Raw genomic sequence first — 6,768 nt, forward strand, 5'->3', positions numbered from 1 at the left:
CTGCCACCACCCCAGAGTGTCAGTCCACCAAATCGCAGCCAACCCTGCCGAGACCCCATGGCGCAAAATGCGGCCCACAGACCAGCCCAGCCAGGAAAAGGTGGCTGTGGGCACCGGGTAATGACTTCACATAGCAATGCCTGGCTTCCTCTCCCTAGTGACGACTAGCCTTTTGCAGTTTCTTTAGCCCAGGAACACAGCTTGCTTCATAGCCAATTGGAAACATTTCACACTGTAACCAAATGTCTGTGAAGTGTTTTCCCGTGCCTCATCTCATTTGATCCTCACAGAAGTCCTGGAGTAGGTAGATAGGAGACTCGGTGGAATCCTGTTTTTTGTTTTGTTTTGTTTTGTTTTTCATTATCTAGAAAATGGAGATTTAGAAAGCTTAGAAACTTGACCTGACTGAAAAGAAGTAAGAAATGGTGGGCCTTGAAAATGACTTCAGGTTTTTTCACTGTGCAGAATATAGTCAAACACTGCTGCAGTTAAATATTTTACCCTTTGTTCTCCCTGTGTGAGCTATAATAATAATCTGCTTCGTGTTGGTATTTACTGCCATGTTGCTAACAATTACCTGAAAGAGAAGTTGGGGTGCTTCACTGGGCTGGAAAAAGTTTAGCTACATCAGAAAGCAGGTCTAATTAAGCAAGTTTATTCTATATATATAAAAGGCTAAGTTGACTCAGGGATGCATGATATATATAAAGCTCTTGCAGGCACCAATCACATGCGTGTGTTTCAACCTATCATTGTCAATCGTGAATTTGGTTGACACTTCTATTATAGAGAAAGGGGGAATAGCAATATTAAAATATTTCTTCTAATTAATTTCCTTTCAATGTGCACAAATCCATGCACCAGGCCACTAGTAATAAGATACCAATGAACACTTATTACTGGTGTTAGCAATTGTTACTTTCATTTGGGTAATGTAATGTTAGTACTTATAGCTTACATATTCATAGGATTAATATATGAAAAAACGAATTTTCATAAAATAGTCTAAGGTGCTAAAAGATACTGAGATTAAAGTAGTAAAATTGTCATTTACCTTGTGTTTATTTGACGTCAGCCACCTGAACATTTCAGACAGTTTAGTGCAGCGATTCTCCAGGGTGGTTCCCAGTCCAGCAGAAGCAGCATTGCCTGGGGAATGACTTAGAAAGGCACATTCTTGGGCCCCAGCCCTGGCCCACTAAGAACCACTGATTTGCCCTAGCCCAGTGGTCGGCAAACCGCAGCTTGTGAGCCACATGCGGCTTTTTGGCCCCTTGAGTGTGGCTCTTCCACAAAATACCACGGCCTGGGTGAGTCTATTTTGAAGAAGTGGCATTAGAAGAAGTTTAAGTTTAAAAAATTTGGCTCTCAAAAGAAATTTCAATCGTTGTACTGTTGATATTTGGCTGTGTTGACTAATGAGTTTGCCGACCACTGCTCTAGCCAATTTTGCTCAGTGGATAGAGCATTGGCCAGCAGACAGAAGTGTCCTGGGTTCGATTCTGGTCAAGAGCATGAATCCCCAGCCTGGTAGGGACAACCAATCAATGCATCTCTCTGACATCAATGTCTCTCTCTCACTCTCTGTCTCTCCCCCTCCCTTCTACTCTCTCTAAGAATCAATGGAAAAATATCCTTGGGTGAGTATTAACAAAACAAAACAAAAAAAAAGATTAAAAATAAAAAGAACCACTGATTTAGTGTATTTAGAGGAAAATCAACCAAAACATTTTACTTATCATCATTTGAGAAAGAAAAAATCAATAAATACCTCACCTATAAATGTTTCTTCTTCTGGAAATCAGATCTAACTCTATTGTTATAAAGTTGTAAATGTTTCCATAATGTATTTCCTGTACTGTATTCTATATTTAAGAAAACACTCATCCTTGGACCTAATTACACCCAGGATCAGCCCGTTTTCTACCCAAATGTCTTTCTTCACACCCCTTTCCTCCTGGACCCTCCCCCCCTTCTTCCCTGCACTCACAGAGCTCTTTTCCCTGGAGTCCCGGTGCCCTGCTTCACCTCCCATCCAATTATGCTCACCAAACAGTCCTCTTCTTTCCCCATTCAAACAGTTGGAACCCTCATTGGTGCTAGGGAACCCAGAGAAGCTCCAAGTACCATTATCCCAAAGGCAAGTTTCTGTAATGAATGGAAGATCATCTTAGCCGTGGTGGCTCTGTGTTCATGCTGCTCCTTCTGTCTACAACATCTTCACTCCATCTCTTCAGTAGAGTCACTCTTTAGGTAGCACTTTCTCAGGAGCCTTCTCTGACCAGCTCATCAAAACTAGCCACTATCCTGCCTCCAGGAACTCTCCAATCCATTCCTCTATTTATTTTTAAATTAATCACCTCTGTCCTATATTATATTAATGACCCAGTGCGTGGATTCATGCACATTGAAAGGAAATTAATTAGAAGGTGGCTGGCTGGGTGGGACTGGGCAAGACAGGCCGGACACGCCCTGGAGCCAACCTTCCTGGGTCCCTCCCCAGCCAGCCGCACCTGGGAAGTGAGCGAGGTCCCTCCAGCAGGTGGGGTCCCTCAGCCTGGCCTGCAGGGATTGGGCTGAAACTGGATATGAGAGGGCACTCTGCAAAGTTGCTGTCATACAGGGTATGGAATGCCAACACAAGTGTGCAGTAAACCAGATTTGGGGTTGACAGTGCCCCAGCAACAACATAACCCATGGCCAAAGGTGGAATCGCGCGGTCCCACGAGGAATTGGGCTCCCTTCTCTCTGGTTTCGGGGTGCATCACCCAAGAACCGCTGCAGCCAAGTCACTGCAGCTCGGCAGCTCCTATGTTGAGCATCTGCCCCCTGGTAGTCAGTGCGCGTCATAGCGACTGGTCGGACGGTCAGACACTTAGCATATTAGCCATATAGATAGATAGATAGATAGATAGATAGATAGATAGATAGATAGTATTTTGACTGCCTCTGACACTAGACTGTAAACAAGTATTTGCTGCAAACCAGTACATGGCATGTAACAGACACAGAGTGAACACCAGCATTCTAACTTAACACTTTGAAATACCCTTCTCTGCAAAAACAGTGTATACACAGTGCTGCTATCTAGGCATTTGACAAAGCCCTGAATAGAAAATTAATAGGATATGTTTCTAGCCCAGGTCCTTCCCCGAAAACTATGCCCTTTGTGATTATGTTTCCTTATCTGCAAAGGGAGAGAGTGTGAAGCAAAACAATCAGATTAAGTAACAGAAAAGTATACACAGTGGCTTGTGAATTCTAAGGCCAAATTCACAGCTCAGTAAAGGTTTTTAATTGAGGATGATAAAATTTGAATCTATTTAAAACTACTAAATTTGTTTCCAAAAGGCAGTAAATATTCATATGTTCTATAAATATTATAAATAGCATGTTTTACTCAAATTAGTTCAAACAACATTTTCATATTTTCAATAGCAAAATAGATTTATCTCATTTATTCTTTCTTTTAAACAAAAAGCTTATTAAGTTAAAAGCATTACCAAATATGTCTTCAAGCCATCTTTTTGTTGGAGTCCTTTAACATCCTCACATACTTCCAACATGAAAATCAGAAAGCCATTCTGATTTTTCTTTGCGTTTTTACATCCAAGCTATCTTAAATCATATCCATTACATTCCTATGTTTTTCAAATCTGTTCTCTATATGTACATTCGCATTACCAGCACCTTTCTTTTCTTTCTAGAAAATTATAAAACTTCCTATTGGTTTCTCTGAATATAGTTTTTATCCCCCCAAAACATCTACAGGATAAATCAGAATATACTCTGTAAGCACAATGAATCAGATCACATTTCTATCTTGTTTAAGCCCTTTATCATTCTCCCTGTCACTAGAATAACCATCCATCCTAGTTTTTCCAAATGTAGACAGCTCAGTTTTACATCTGCTTTCCTAGAGTGATTATGTGTAGTGCTCACTTTTGTCTTACCAGTGTCTGGATTGAATAATAAATCATATAATTACCCTTTTCATTGCCTTCATCATTTACTTTGAATTCTATAATTTTACATACAAAGCCTTTATATATAATCTGAGTCCTTCTATTAAGAGAAGCAAGATTGATTTCACACACTGATTTCTCTGCTATAAAATCAGAGTGCATCAAAATCATGGATTGTGCCCAAGCCACTTTGGATCAGTGGATAGAGCATTGGCCTGCGGATGAAGGGTCCCTGGTTTGATTCCGGTCAAGGGCACATGCCTGGGTTGTGGGCTTGATCCCAGAAGGGGGCATGCAGGAGGCAGCCAATCAATGATTCCTTGTCATCATTGATGTTTCTATCTTTCTCTTCTTCTCCCTTCCTCTCTGAAATCAATAAAAATACATTAAAAAATTAAAAAATCCTTTAAAAAATCATGGGTTGTGTCTTACACATATTTGTACTTCTAATATTCAACACCACATCTGGAATTGAATAGACACTTGAAGATAATTGAATTCAGAATAGTTGCATTTAAAATTAAAGTTTTTGTTATTAATGATATTCTATGTGTATCATCTTTATATTATTGGGTATAACTATATTTTTTACATTCTTTTTAACATGTCAATTTACTCCTTCCACAAACTTCTTTTGGACACTTAATATGTACAAATTGAGCAATGCTCAGGCAATGCTTGAAGCCAGAGAAACTTTAAAAAAAGAGACATTTAACCTAATAAGGACATATGTGTTATAAGAAGATGCTGAAATTAGATTTAAGGTACTGTGAGGGCACAAAGGAGGAAGTGCTTGAGTGTGAGGGAATGGAGAGAAAAGAATGGCTTTATGGAAGAAATCACTTGCTCCGTTGGAATATGAGCAGTTGTTTCTCTGACAGGCAAGTTGGAAGGGGCTATGCCAGGCCTGGACATGAAGATATGAAGTTACTATGCACACTCAGGAAGATGTACCTGTTCAGTAGAACTGGAGTAGGACAAAAGAGAAGCCATGGATGAAGCTAGACAAGGACATAGAGCTCAAAACCCAGAGATAATTATTGGTTCATTCCTATCAATGATTCTCTGATGAGTGTTAGATGAGGAAAGGGCATGAGTAGTATAGAAATTCAGAAGGACCAGCCTGGTCTCAGTGTGGTGGACATATTGGAGGAGGGAGGTATTATCCTTGCACCAGAAAGATTATTTCAGAGATCCAGAAAAGTGAAAAAAGAGTGTGAATTTAGACTCTGCTATGGACAATGGGAGGTGATCAATGATGGGCAAATATTAAGAGGGTAGATTTGAAGTACTTACTGACTAACTGGATATGAATGGTGAAGAAAAAGATAACCATAGGATAAATTCCAGGTGTTCATTTTGGGGAGTTTGGTGTTGATGCTGCCATTCACCACAATAAGGACATCAAGATGAGAACAGAGTTTTAAAGGAGTAAAGACTAGAGAAAGATAAGCCTATAAAGAAGACTAAGAATAAATAGTTGTAAAAATTTAGTATTGGAAAATTTCAAACTATAGAGGATTATCAATCATTGCAGGGGCTACAGACCAGTCTAGTATTGCAAAGGCCGAAAAGAATAAGAAATATATTCATTTACAGGCCTCTGAGTTCAATAATGCCTTTGACAAAACCATGGAAAACTGTGTAAAAGTTTATTTGGTTACACCCTGCATTTATTGGGGTTCTTCTATGTTTCAGGTTCCGGACTAAGGACTGTGACTGTTGATATGAATAGGACCAAGTCTGCCCCCAAGGACTCATGGCTCCAGAAGGGCCAGGCAAACATGTAAGCCAAGGTAGCCAAATTATTGAGCAGTCTCACCTTGAATGAACATAAATGGGAAGCTTTTAAAATTTTTTCTTTATTGCTTTTGAACATACTGCATGCACTTTCTCTTTCCCATCTCTTAACAGAATCTGGGTAAAAATTATAAATTTCTGAAAAACTTCGGTTATTAAATTTAGTCCAGGAGACTAGCCAGATGTTGTTCTGTCTTTACAGTTCTCTGAAGAGAGATGCTGAGTAGCTGAACATATGTTCTGAATCCACTGCTGATCTAATTACATAAGGCCAGGGTGTAACTGGAAAGGGCACAGAGCCATTCATGGGGGGAGGCTGTGGACAGAGAAAAGTCTCTTCCGTGGGGTGTAAATGGAAAGGAAATGGCAAGCCACTTTCAGACATGGAGAAAAGAAACTTCAGAAAAATGAAGGATTTGGGCTTCAGTACAGGTTTAAGGAAATTCTATGTTGTTCTGGGAACTCCAAATTATTGTTGTTTGTTTGTTTGTTTCAGTTGTTGGAATGTAAATTGCAAGGATGATGCAATGGCAGTAGATGTGGGAAAAGGCACAAAGTTATGGTCTAAAATTCTGTTTCTCATTTTGAAATTATGCTTGATTTTATTTATGGAGACTTATTTACTTATAGTGAGGACTGGCTCTATTAATAGGCAGAATAAGTAACTATCTACAGAGAATAATGTGAGAGTATGCTCTAATGGTGGCAGGTAACAGAGTTTAATTGGCAAAGATGGGACCCAAAATAATCATACTTACAAATGTAGGTTTTATGGCCATAAAATGCTGCAACATGGCAACAACATTAAAGTAAGTAAAGCACCCGAGCCAAAGATCATCTCCCCAAAATGGGTCCACAGAGGTCAGCTGTGAACTCCTACTGCCATCCCCCTGAACCAGGGACTGAAAACAAACAGGGAGCATGAGAGTCACTATGACTCACAATTCTTAAAAAATAAAAATTTTGACCAACAATGGCTAGTTCCAGTGACCCCGGAATTGGC

The sequence above is a fragment of the Plecotus auritus genome (genome assembly GCF_963455305.1).
Source record: "Plecotus auritus genome assembly, chromosome: 1".
Taxonomy (NCBI): domain Eukaryota; kingdom Metazoa; phylum Chordata; class Mammalia; order Chiroptera; family Vespertilionidae; genus Plecotus; species Plecotus auritus.